Source organism: Mus caroli, unplaced genomic scaffold (assembly GCF_978045245.1).
Source record: "Mus caroli unplaced genomic scaffold, Mus_caroli_1 scaffold_8, whole genome shotgun sequence".
NCBI classification, from domain to species: Eukaryota; Metazoa; Chordata; class Mammalia; order Rodentia; family Muridae; genus Mus; species Mus caroli.
This window is the reverse complement of record NW_028227263.1, coordinates 140,988,389-141,001,025: the sequence shown is the minus strand read 5'-3', so window position 1 is coordinate 141,001,025 and position 12,637 is coordinate 140,988,389.

Sequence of the window (12,637 nt, the reverse complement as noted above, 5' to 3'; positions counted from 1 at the left end):
TGTAGGAGGAAACCAGTTTGGTGGGTAAGGGTTTGCTCTGTAGCTACCACACAACCTTTGCATGTTCCCTTTGCGTCTTCCTTATAATCTGAAATACAGAGCAACCCCAAAGAGATTGTGTCTCATACCTTATTCCAGAATCTTCCAGCCAAGCAGAGTTTTAGCAGGTGCTGCCATTCAAGGAAGCCCTGGAGGCTCAGCAGGGTAGTGATTCCCATGACAAGATGAGTCAGCTCAAACATCAGCTTCCCTAGCAGTGAGGGTTTTTTAGTGACACCTCATCTCTAGGCAGTACGATCAGGAGCTGGAGAGCAGGCTCAGTAGAGTACTGTGCAAAGCATTCGGTCAGGCCTCGAGCACACAGCTGAAAACGCAAGGTGTAGTCTTTAATCTGGGCTGACTAGTAAGAGCGGCAGCTGGGCGGGGCACAGATGTTCACGTCCCGGAGACCCTTGGCCAAGCAGCCTAGCTGAATGGGTATGCTCTGGGTTTCATGAAAGACCTCTTTGAGGCTGGGGACATGGCTCAGTTGTAAAGCACTTACCATGTGAGGATACGCATGGAAGTGTGCCTCTGTATACCCCTAGTGCTCCTACCTAGAGATGGTGAGCAGAAAGAGGAATCCCTAGATGCCCTTAGTAAGCCTAAGGCCAGTTCATCTCTCTTAACCAGTGTTGTCTTCTGAGCTCCACCTGTGCCCACGCACACATCTATGTATACATAACAGATTTTAAAGAAGTGAGAGTGGACAAGGAAGACATTGGATGTTTACTGCCAGCCTCTAACATGTTCAGGCACGTGGATAACCATATCTGCACGTGTTATGTGTACACACACAGATTATTTATTAGGAAAGATTAAGCTATTGCAAATATGGGGATCCTCAAGAGTGGGTCTTGCAGTGGGGCAGAGAGATTTGGCTCTACTGTGAATGGTGGGTCTGTGGGTAGAAAATGATGGAGATAATAAGATTTGGGGTTGATTTTTTTTTTTTTATTTACATGAAACGCTGTCCCCCTTCCAGTCCCCCCTCACATTGTTGAATGGTGACTAGACATCACTTGGGGGTAGGAGTAGGGTGGTTAGCATATAGAGCCTTGTCAAAGGGTAAGGGCTTCTTGCTGAACTGACAAAAGAGATTGCTAAAACTCAACACTCAGGGTTGAGAAGGCTACATGTTGGGAAGGGATGTGTGTGAATATCTCTCTGACCTGGATAATCTGGAGTGGACAAATCCCTGGCTTTCCCCATGGCAGAACTCTTCTGGATAATAAATTTGGTGAGAGGGACTCTCCTAAGTTTTAGTCCATAAAGGTCTGGCCTGGCTTGCAGGCAGGAGTCCTTCCTTGAACCCTCAGGTCTTTGCCTAACAGGTTAGCCCTGCCACTGGGTTTGGCATGGAGATTGATGGCTTGGTTGGGGTATCTAAGCTCTGGTTGGCTCCCAGGGACTCCATCCCCACCTGGCTGACTGCATTACCGTGCAGTGTACCACCATGGATGGAGCATGTGGGTTCTCTCCTGCTCTGCCAAAGCAGCTTCCCATTCGGGAGCTCTATTCCTGAGACAGTCTAACTCTTGACCCTCCCCTGTCTCACTGTGCACAAAACAGGAACCCCCATTTCCTGCTAATGGTATGCTTCTGCTTTTTTTGACCACAGGTTCTTGTAGACAGAGATTTGCTGGCACAGGGCTCTGGTGACTGCAGCACAGTGAAAGATGTAGTAGGCCAGATGGCTGCAGAGCCCACCTCCTGGCTCTAAGAAAGTTTGTAGCTCCTTATACTTTGCTGAAGTTTCAGGCCACTACCCCCATACCTGCAAAGTGCCTCCATACCCCTGGGAACCCTCATGTCCTGTAGGATACCGGCATACTTTCTATTTAGAAATTGTTATATTTTCTTTTGGTTCTTCAGATTTGTTTTCAGGTAGATCAATGTTTTAGCCACAGTGCTTTAATTGGCAGATTTTAAAGAGCACTATTTCAAAATTGACACTTAAATGCAAATTTTAAAAACCTGTCTAGGTTGGCTGGGCATGGTGACACCCGTCTTTAATCCCAGCATTCAGGAAACAGAGGCAGGCAGATATTGGTGAGTTCAAGGCCAGCCTGGTCTACAGAGCTAACTACTTTCAGGATAGCCAGGACAGTTACACAGAGAAACCCTGTCTTGGAAAATAAATAAATAAACAAATACAAGAGAGGAAAAAAAAAAAAACAGAGAAATCCTGCCTTGAAAAAAAAAAGGAACAAATGTATTTTGATTATATCCACCCCTTTGTCCCACACAATAGGTACTCCCCAACATGTCCCTCTTCCACCTCTGTGTCTTCTGTTTTTGGTGTGTTGTTGTTTTGGTAACCTAATATGTTCCATCAGTGCTGCCTGCTGGAATGTTTACTGCTTGGTTTTGTGCAGGCAACCATGGCTACAGTGAGTTCATGAGTGTACTGTCCAGAAGGCAGCACTTGACAGTGCTCCTCCCCAGCCTTCCAGACCTTCCATTCGCTCTCCTGCACTGTGTCATTCTCTGCACCCTTGCTGACAGGGTGATAAAAAGGTCCCATTTAGGGCTGAGCACTTGGACCAGTTGGAGGCCTGCGGAAAGAGATTGGCTAAGGTTGAAAGGAACACTAATCTATGGGTATATGCATAAATACTCAAAGTTTAGTTTAATACCTTAATTGAGCAAAACAACAGTGGTATGTTCCCCTCTAGGCCCTATAATCTCCAGAGCTTTTGATGAGGTTTCCAGTCAGAGCAGTTATAACCTTCATGCCATTAGACACCAGTGGGCACATCTTGCCTAGGAACCACTGGGTAATACTACTGAAAAACAGTGCTTTCTGTCGTGGTGCTAGAGGTGGCACAGCTAACCTAGAGACTCAGTGCAGGGCCCCTGCACATGCCAGGCAAGCACACTGCCACTGAACTACTAGGGGATGTTTTCAAGTGCAGTGAACTCTGAGCCTGGGAGAGTACTTGCTGAGCATGCACAGTGGTTTATGAGCCTGGGAGAGTACTTGCTGAGCATGCACAGTGATTTATGAGCCTGGGAGAGTACTTGCTGAGCATGCACAGTGGTTTATGAGCCTGGGAGAGTACTTGCTGAGCATGCACAGTGATTTATGAGCCTGGGAGAGTACTTGCTGAGCATGCACAGTGATTTATGAGCCTGGGAGAGTCCTTGCTGAGTGTGCACAGTGGTTTATGAGCCTGGGAGAGTACTTGCTGAGCGTGCACAGTGAATTATGAGCTTGGGAGAGTACATGCTGAGTGTGCACAGTGGTTTATGAGCCTGGGAGAGTACTTGCTGAGCGTGCACAGTGGTTTATGAGCCTGGGAGAGTACTTGCTGAGCGTGCACAGTGAATTATGAGCCTGGGGGAGTACTTGCTGAGTGTGCACAGTGGTTTATGAACCTGGGAGAGTACTTGCTGAGCATGCACAGTGATTTATGAGCCTGGGAGAGTACTTGCTGAGCATGCACAGTGAATTATGAGCCTGGGAGAGTACTTGCTGAGTGTGCACAGTGGTTTATGAGCCTGGGAGAGTACTTGCTGAGCGTGCACAGTGGTTTATGAGCCTGGGAGAGTACTTGCTGAGTGTGCACAGTGGTTTATGAGCCTGGGAGAGTACTTGCTGAGTGTGCACAGTGATTTATGAGCCTGGGAGAGTACTTGCTGAGTGTGCACAGTGGTTTATGAGCCTGGGAGAGTACTTGCTGAGCGTGCACAGTGAATTATGAGCCTGGGAGAGTACTTGCTGAGCGTGCACAGTGAATTATGAGCCTGGGAGAGTACTTGCTGAGTGTGCACAGTGGTTTATGAGCCTGGGAGAGTACTTGTTGAGCATGCACAGTGATTTATGAGCCTGGGAGAGTACTTGCTGAGCATGCACAGTGAATTATGAGCCTGGGAGAGTACTTGCTGAGTGTGCACAGTGATTTATGAGCCTGGGAGAGTACTTGCTGAGCATGCACAGTGGTTTATGAGCCTGGGAGAGTACTTGCTGAGCATGCACAGTGATTTATGAGCCTGGGAGAGTACTTGCTGAGTGTGCACAGTGGTTTATGAGCCTGGGAGAGTACTTGCTGAGCGTGCACAGTGAATTATGAGCCTGGGAGAGTACTTGCTGAGTGTGCACAGTGGTTTTTGAGCCTGGGAGAGTACTTGCTGAGCGTGCACAGTGAATTATGAGCCTGGGAGAGTACTTGCTGAGTGTGCACAGTGGTTTTTGAGCCTGGGAGAGTACTTGCTGAGTGTGCACAGTGGTTTATGAGCCTGGGAGAGTACTTGCTGAGCATGCACAGTGGTTTATGAGCCTGGGAGAGTACTTGCTGAGCATGCACAGTGGTTTATGAGCCTGGGAGAGTACTTGCTGAGCATGCACAGTGATTTATGAGCCTGGGAGAGTACTTGCTGAGCATGCACAGTGATTTATGAGCCTGGGAGAGTACTTGCTGAGCGTGCACAGTGGTTTATGAGCCTGGGAGAGTACTTGCTGAGTGTGCACAGTGGTTTATGAGCCTGGGAGAGTACTTGCTGAGCGTGCACAGTGAATTATGAGCCTGGGAGAGTACTTGCTGAGTGTGCACAGTGGTTTTTGAGCCTGGGAGAGTACTTGCTGAGTGTGCACAGTGGTTTATGAGCCTGGGAGAGTACTTGCTGAGCGTGCACAGTGAATTATGAGCCTGGGAGAGTACTTGCTGAGTGTGCACAGTGGTTTATGAGCCTGGGAGAGTACTTGTTGAGCATGCACAGTGATTTATGAGCCTGGGAGAGTACTTGCTGAGCATGCACAGTGAATTATGAGCCTGGGAGAGTACTTGCTGAGTGTGCACAGTGGTTTATGAGCCTGGGAGAGTCCTTGCTGAGCGTGCACAGTGGTTTATGAGCCTGGGAGAGTACTTGCTGAGTGTGCACAGTGAATTATGAGCCTGGGAGAGTACTTGCTGAGTGTGCACAGTGGTTTATGAGCCTGGGAGAGTACTTGCTGAGCGTGCACAGTGGTTTATGAGTCTGGGAGAGTACTTGCTGAGTGTGCACAGTGGTTTATGAGCCTGGGAGAGTACTTGCTGAGCATGCACAGTGATTTATGAGCCTGGGAGAGTACTTGCTGAGTGTGCACAGTGGTTTATGAGCCTGGGAGAGTACTTGCTGAGTGTGCACAGTGAATTATGAGCCTGGGAGAGTACTTGCTGAGCATGCACAGTGGTTTATGAGCCTGGGAGAGTACTTGCTGAGTGTGCACAGTGAATTATGAGCCTGGGAGAGTACTTGCTGAGTGTGCACAGTGGTTTATGAGCCTGGGAGAGTACTTGCTGAGTGTGCACAGTGGTTTATGAGCCTGGGAGAGTACTTGCTGAGCATGCACAGTGAATTATGAACTTGGAAGAGTACTTGCTCAGCATACGCAAGGTCCCTGGCTCAGTCGTTCTCCAGTAGCAGAGAATAACAAATGTAGTGTGGAGACCTGGGGACAATAGCCTCAGGCCCAGAACAACCCGGCTATGGCCATTCCTGGTTTCTCCCAGAGTCTATAATGGGCCAACCTTGTTCCTTGTGTAGCTCCGCCAACCCTCCTCCCCTGGAGTATTTTTGTAAAATGGTAATTATGTTCCCTAGTTGGGCTGTTACTGTTAAGGGCTGTGAGCTATGGGGTTGGAGAGAGGGCTTAGTTATTATGAGCATTTGCTGCTCTTCCAGAGGACTGGAGTTTGATTTACCCAATTCTAGGCCGTCTCCTGTCTTCCTTGGCACCAGCATACAGGAGCTACACATGCAGACGAAACACCATACACACACAACTTAAAAAGAGGCGGGCGTGGTGGCGCACGCCTTTAATCCCAGCACTCGGGAGGCAGAGGCAGGCGGATTTCTGAGTTCGAGGCCAGTCTGGTCTACAAAGTGAGTTCCAGGACAGCCAGGGCTACACAGAGAAACCCTGTCTCGAAAAAAAAAAAAAAAAAAAAAAAAAAAACAAACAAACAAAAAAAAACGGAAAAGAAAAAAAAAAAAAAAAAGACCCTTGTCTGGAGAGATAGCTCAGCAGTTAAGAGCACTGACTGCTCTTTGAGAGGTCCCGAGTTCAATTCCCAGCAACCACATGGTGGCTCACAACCATCTGTAATGGGATCCGGTGCCCTCTTCTGGTGTGTCAGAAGACAGCCACCAGAAGAGTACTCATATACATAAGATATATATATGAGTACTCTTCTGGTGTAAAATGTATGTATGTATATGTATACAGTGTACTCATACGTAAAATAAGTAAATAAATCTTTTTAAAAAAGTTAAAAAGAAAAGACCCACTACAACAATGTATTTCTTTTTCTTTTTTTAAAAAAATGATTATATTATGTATATAGTGTTTTGCCTGCATGTATGCTTGCAGGCCTGAAGAGGGCACCAGATCTCATAGATGGTTGTGACCCACTGTGAGGTTGCTGGGAATTGAACTCAGGACCTCTGGAAAAGCAGCTATTGCTCTTAACCTCTGAGCCATCTCTCCAGCCCAACAAAGTATTTTGGAGTTAGCACAGTTAACTCAGTGTCAGGCTAGATGGTACACTACCATAATCCCAGCTGTCCAGAGAGGCAGGAGGGTCAAAAGGAGCACCAGCCCAGGCAACTTAGTGAGACTGTTCCAAAATGTCAGAGCCAAAACAGGATCATAGCTCAGCAGTAGAGCCTAGCATACCTGAGGCCCTAGATTTAATCTCTAATTCTGACAAAAAGTATTTCGAAGGGAGAGGTCAGAAGGGAGGGAGCTGGTGGAGTAACATGGCGTCTGTGCTATGGAATGTTCTGAGTAGCCCAGGCAAGTTATCCAGGACTAGACTAATCTTAACCTTAGTTAAGAACTGAACTCCATCTAGGTCTGGGAGAGGTGGGCTCCTGATGTCATGGGTGGGTGTGGCCTCCAGATCACCACCGTGGGGGCTTGCAATGGAAGTGCGATAGATACTGGGACCCCTAGGGACATCTAGGTTTTATTCAGAATGTAGAGCTGCTGCAGAGCGTAAGATCTTTGACGCATTTATGTCTCAGCCAAGCTCTCCTGTCTCACTGGTATAACCATTTCATTTTATTTTGTTAGTGAAAAAATGGGTTTAATTTTATTTTTTTTGTATATGTGTTGGACTGCAGGTGTGTGTGTGTGTGTGATGATGTATGTCTGGAGGTCAGAGGAGTTGGTTCTGGCCTTTATTTCACCTTGTTGAGGCAGGGTGTCTTGTTTCTGCCACTGAGTTGTATACTGCAGACTAAATGATCCATAGGCTTCTGAGTGATTCTGTCTCTGCGTCTCAGTAGGAATACTGGAATTACATATGTGCCCTACAGAATCAAGCTTTTTGCACGAGTCTTGGAGATCAAACTCAGGTTGTTGGGCCATCTCCCTAGCCCTAACCACTACCCTCTTTATTCCATTTCCTTTAGAAGAGGCAGAAGAAGGTTATAAAGTGTCCCAAGTCTCTTGAACCCAGTGGGGCAGTCAAGCCAGAGGCTGCCACACTTGAAAAAAGAAGACAATGGAGGAAGAGTGGCTGCATGACAAAGGGCCAGAGATGCTACTGTTCCCACTCCAATTCTTTGCTGTCCCCTTTTCTTCATATCTAAGAAATACTTTTACCAAAGACCCCATGTTTATTTTTCCAGAGACTTCTGGGCTCACCACTCCATTATAGGAGCCAGGTGGTGTTCACCCTTTATCCTAGGACCGAGGAGGTAGAGGCAGAAAGATCTCTGTGAGCTCCAGGACAGCCAAGACTACATAGACTTTATCTCCAAAACCAAAAGCACCACAAGAAACCTAATTCTTTACAGGGACTAAACTTTAACAAGTGCTATTAGACCCTGGGAGGTTACCAAGGGCAAGAGCAACCGCCTACGATGTTTTGGGAGGCACAGTCTCTTTGTAATCCTAGCTGCCCTGTCCTTAGACCTGCACCTGTGTCTTCTGCCCTCTGTAGAGCTCTGCTCCCCTGTGGTTGCCTTCTAGTCCTGGTTTTCGAAGTTGCTGCATGTTCTGTACTTACATCTAAAGCATCAGACCGAGGACCCACAACTAAGAGAAAGAGGCATCACCCATTCTGGGTGTTAGTTCCTTAGAATGCTGGGCTTTCAAGTGCAGTGTGGCGAAGCAAGCCAGTGCCTCTAATCCCGGCTCATACTGAATCTTGAGAAACTTAATTCCAGAATAGTTATTGCATTGAATTGAGATTTGGCTTGCCTTGTGCAACAGAAGGAGCAAGAGATTGTCATGGTGCAGGGCTTGGTGCAGGCAGAGCTCGTTGGGAAACTTCGGGGACCCAGGGTAAGCTCTTTCTGGGTAATATATTCAGACAGAAACTTAATTTGATAAAGTCTTATTGTCATAGAACTTAGTATGTCCCATGGTTTCCCCACTCTGCTCCCAGCTGGACATGTGCACTCTAGTCCATGTTCTACTCTCTCATATATTCTTTCATCCTTAGGGTGCTCTGTCTCATCTTGATAGACATATCAGACGGTACCTCTCAGTACCTGTATGAGCAGACACTGTAGTGGACTGAATTGAGTCTTTCCCCAAAGCCAGGCAGTGCCTGAGGACATGGTTGTATTTGAAGACAGGATGATTAAGTTGACATGAGGTATTATGTTACAGTATACTCCAATCCTGTAAGTCACATATTTCATTAAAGGACATCAGAACACTATTGGGGGAGGAAGGGGAACAATAAGAACAAAGAGTACAGTTTGGGGTAAGTAAGAATTGTGGAATCAACAAAAAATTATATATGAAAATGTCATAATGAAGGCCAGATATATGGTATAGAAGGTTAAAACACTTGCTTCAGGCACGATGACCTGAATTTGGTCTCCAGAACCCACATGGTGAAAGGAGAAAACTTCTACAAGTTGTCTGCTGACCTCCAAATGTTCATTGTAGCATATATGCGTGTGTTCTGTGTAAGCATACACACTAAAAAACAATTAAAAAATTTAAAAAATAGGATAAGAGGCTTGACACAGCAGTTTAGGGGCATTTGCAGAATACTGGAGTGGAGTTTCTAGCATCCACTGTCAGGTGACTCACAATCCCTTGTAACTCCAGTTCCAGGCGATTTGATGTCCTTTTTCCTGCCCTCTGGACTCCTACACACACACACACACACACACACACACACACACACACACACACACACACATCAATAAAAATAAAAAAAATCATATGGATGTCATAAACCCATTACTTTATATGCTATATATATACACATATGTATATATACACACACATATATACATACACGCATATTCATATATATGAAGAAGAAGAAGGGATGAGCTCAGACACAGATGTACAGAGGGACGACTATAGCACAATATACAAACCAATTAAATGCCTCAGGAGAAACCAACCCTGACATGTGACTTTGAACTTTCAGCCTCTACAACAGTGGGAAAATGTATCTATGCCGTCGAAGCCACTGATCTGTGGGGCTTTGTTACAGCAAATGAGTACTGACTGTCACCCTCAGTGTCCATCGGTTTGTATACAGTCACACTCCCATATTTCACTCTGTTACCCAGCTCAGACTTGTCCCTCTCCCAAATCTTTGGGACATCATCAACCTCACTCCATCTCTTGGTGGCCTGTCAGTGGGCAGAGGCACTTGCTGCGAAGCCTAACAACCTGAGTTCAATTTGGTCTGAACTCATGGAGAAAACTGACTCTGACCTCTATATGTGCACTGTGACAGGTTTCCCTTGCTATCAAAACAAAAACAACAACAACAACAAAACAAACAAAAACAGAAAACAAACAAACAAAAACAGAAAACAAAAAATCAGAACAAAAAGCAAGCAAACAAAAAATCAGGTAGAAGTTATGGGGATAGAAATGTGATGACATGATATGAAACGTTCACATTTATTTTGGATGTGTGAGTGTGTGTGTCTATCTCTGTCTGTCTCTGTTTCTGTCTCTGTCTCTCTCTGTGTATGTGAGCATGTGTGTATAAATCAGAAGGCACCTTGAAAGAACTGGTTTTCTTCTATCACGTGGACTCCAGGAATCACACTCAGTCTTGTAAACAAACATCTTTGCCTATGAGCTATATCATTGGCCCTTTGGCTTTTATTTTGTTGAGACAGGTTCTCTATAAAGCCCTGGCTGTCCAGGAACTCACTCTGTAGACCAGGCTGGCCTCAAACTCATGGAGAGTCACCTGTCTCTGCCTCCTGAGTGCTGGGATTAAACTCATGTGTAACTTTAGTTTTTTCAAAACCTATTTTTATTTGTTTTTGTTTTTTTGTCTTTCTGAGACAGGGTTTCTCTGTATAGCTTTGGCTGTCCTGGAACTCACTCTGTAGACCAGGCTGGCTTTGAACTCAGAAATCCGCCTGTCTCTGTCTCCCAAGTGCTGGGATTATAGGCGTGTGCGCCACCACTGCCTGGCTCCAAAGCCTTTTTGTTGTTGTTGTTTTTTTTTTTTTCAAGACATGGTTTCTCTGTATAGCTCTGGCCCAAAACCTATTTTTAATGACCATTCTTAAATGCTTTAACCCCCCTTTTAGCCCACCACCCACCAGAGGTAGTGGAAAAGAAAGGATAAGGGGGAAGTGGAGCTGTTTAGAAAGGTTCTTTGGAGCAACTCCCGTCTGTGTTGTCTGGAAATCAGCAGTTCAGTTCACAGGTTAGCAGGGGCAGTTTGATCCACTCGCAAACACTTCATGGATACACCAGCAGTCCAGTTTGGTAGAGTCACGAATCAGCCATGGTGGCACTACCTAGTAGAGACAGCCGCGCCTCGGTACAAGTCAACAAAAGGGAGTAGGAGGAACACTAGAAAAAATTCTTGGGTGTGACTCTGTCAGAGAAGACATGAGACCCACAAGCATTGCAAACTAGCCATCCCAGCAAGCCAAGCTCTGTCTCAGTCACTGGCCATCCAGTCCTATTTATACCCTCCAAACATCATGTGTCCTCCAAGTGTCTTAGCACATGTCTTGCCTCAGCATGTGCACCTGTCTCAGCTGATGTCACTGTGCCAGTCAGCCTGAGTTCATGGAAGCGGCAAAAACAAAACAAAACAAGACAAAAACCAAAACAAAACAAAAATGAAAAAGCTGAGGCAAACGATTAGAAGTGTTTTGGTGTGTTTCTCTCTATGGAGTCCTGACAGAAATGGAGCTCAACTATGCAATGTAAGGTGGACCAATCCATGTGTATTAGCAAAGAATCCACCATGTGTGCTTTCACATGCTTGCTTTAACAGAACATCTTTTCTCTTGTGTCTGTTTCAGCTAAACGTTCCTTTACATGTTTGCCCCAACAAAACACCATCCAACTGATTTTCCTAAGCACCCTTAAGTTTCCACTTCACCCATGTTTCACCATGATCATGATTTTCCTAGGCACCCTTAAGTTTCCACTTCACCCATGTTTCACCATGATCAGCCCCCACTTTGGCTTTTGAAACAGGGTTTTACATAGCTTACTCTGGCTTCTTTATACTGCCAAAGATGACTTTAAAATTGTGACTCTCCTGCCTCCACCTCTCAAGTTCTTTGATTGTAGGTGTTTATCACTACGTTTCACCTAAAACTCTCATTTTCATAGTGCTGGAATTTGAACCTAGGACCTCGAAAATGCTAAGCAAATGCTCTACCATGGAACTGTATACCCAGTGCTGCCCTCACTATTTTTTTTTTTTGGCTTGGAACTGAGGATTGAATTTAGGGTCTCTTGCTTGCTTGGCAGGTCCTCTTTCATTGAACTACATTTCCAACCTTCTTTTTCTATTGAGACAGGGTCTCACTAAGTTGCCCACAATGGCCTTGAACTCACTTTTAAACTTAGCTTGGTCTTGAGCTTATAGTCCCTCCTGGCTAATCTTTCTAAGTGTTGAGAGTTGTAGTGATGAGTGGCCATTTTTGGCTGTTTTGCTTGCTCTCACCATGCACACACTTAGCACTCTGTTACTTATTTAGGCTGAATGGATGTGTTTAAGAATGATATTATTTCTGTGTCTGTTTAAGCAAGTGTATATGTGTGCAAGTATGTATGGAGGCCAGCAGAGGGCACTGGATTCCCCAGAGCTGGAGCTTCAGCGATTGTGAGCTGCCTGCTGTGGCGCTGGGAACTGAAACCCAAGTACTCTGGAAGAACAGCAAGTGCTCTTAACCACAGAGTCACCGTCTTTCTAGTTTCCCCTCCTCCTTCTCTTATGTGAGTCCTGGGGATAAACTCAAGTCCTTATGCCTGGCAAGCATATACTCCATTGTGCTTATCATTTAACTTTAAAATTAGCACTTTAGTAACCACACATATCTACCGTTAGTGAGTATTCATTGTGCATGTGTGATGATTTGTGATGTTGAAAGTAATAGGTTGAGACAGCATATATACACAGTTCTTTTTACTATTGATATATAGGTCTTATTTCCCAATCATTTAGAAAATCAATCACCCTGCTTAGTCGCCTCTAAAATTTTTATTTAGTTTATTTATTCCACAACACCATACATTAATATTATAGCAAATAAAAAGGAAAACATTCACAGTAAAATTTCACAATATATGAATGGGAACAGAAATATAAACATAAATTCCAAAGAAAACAATCATGATAATACTTTATATTAAAAATGC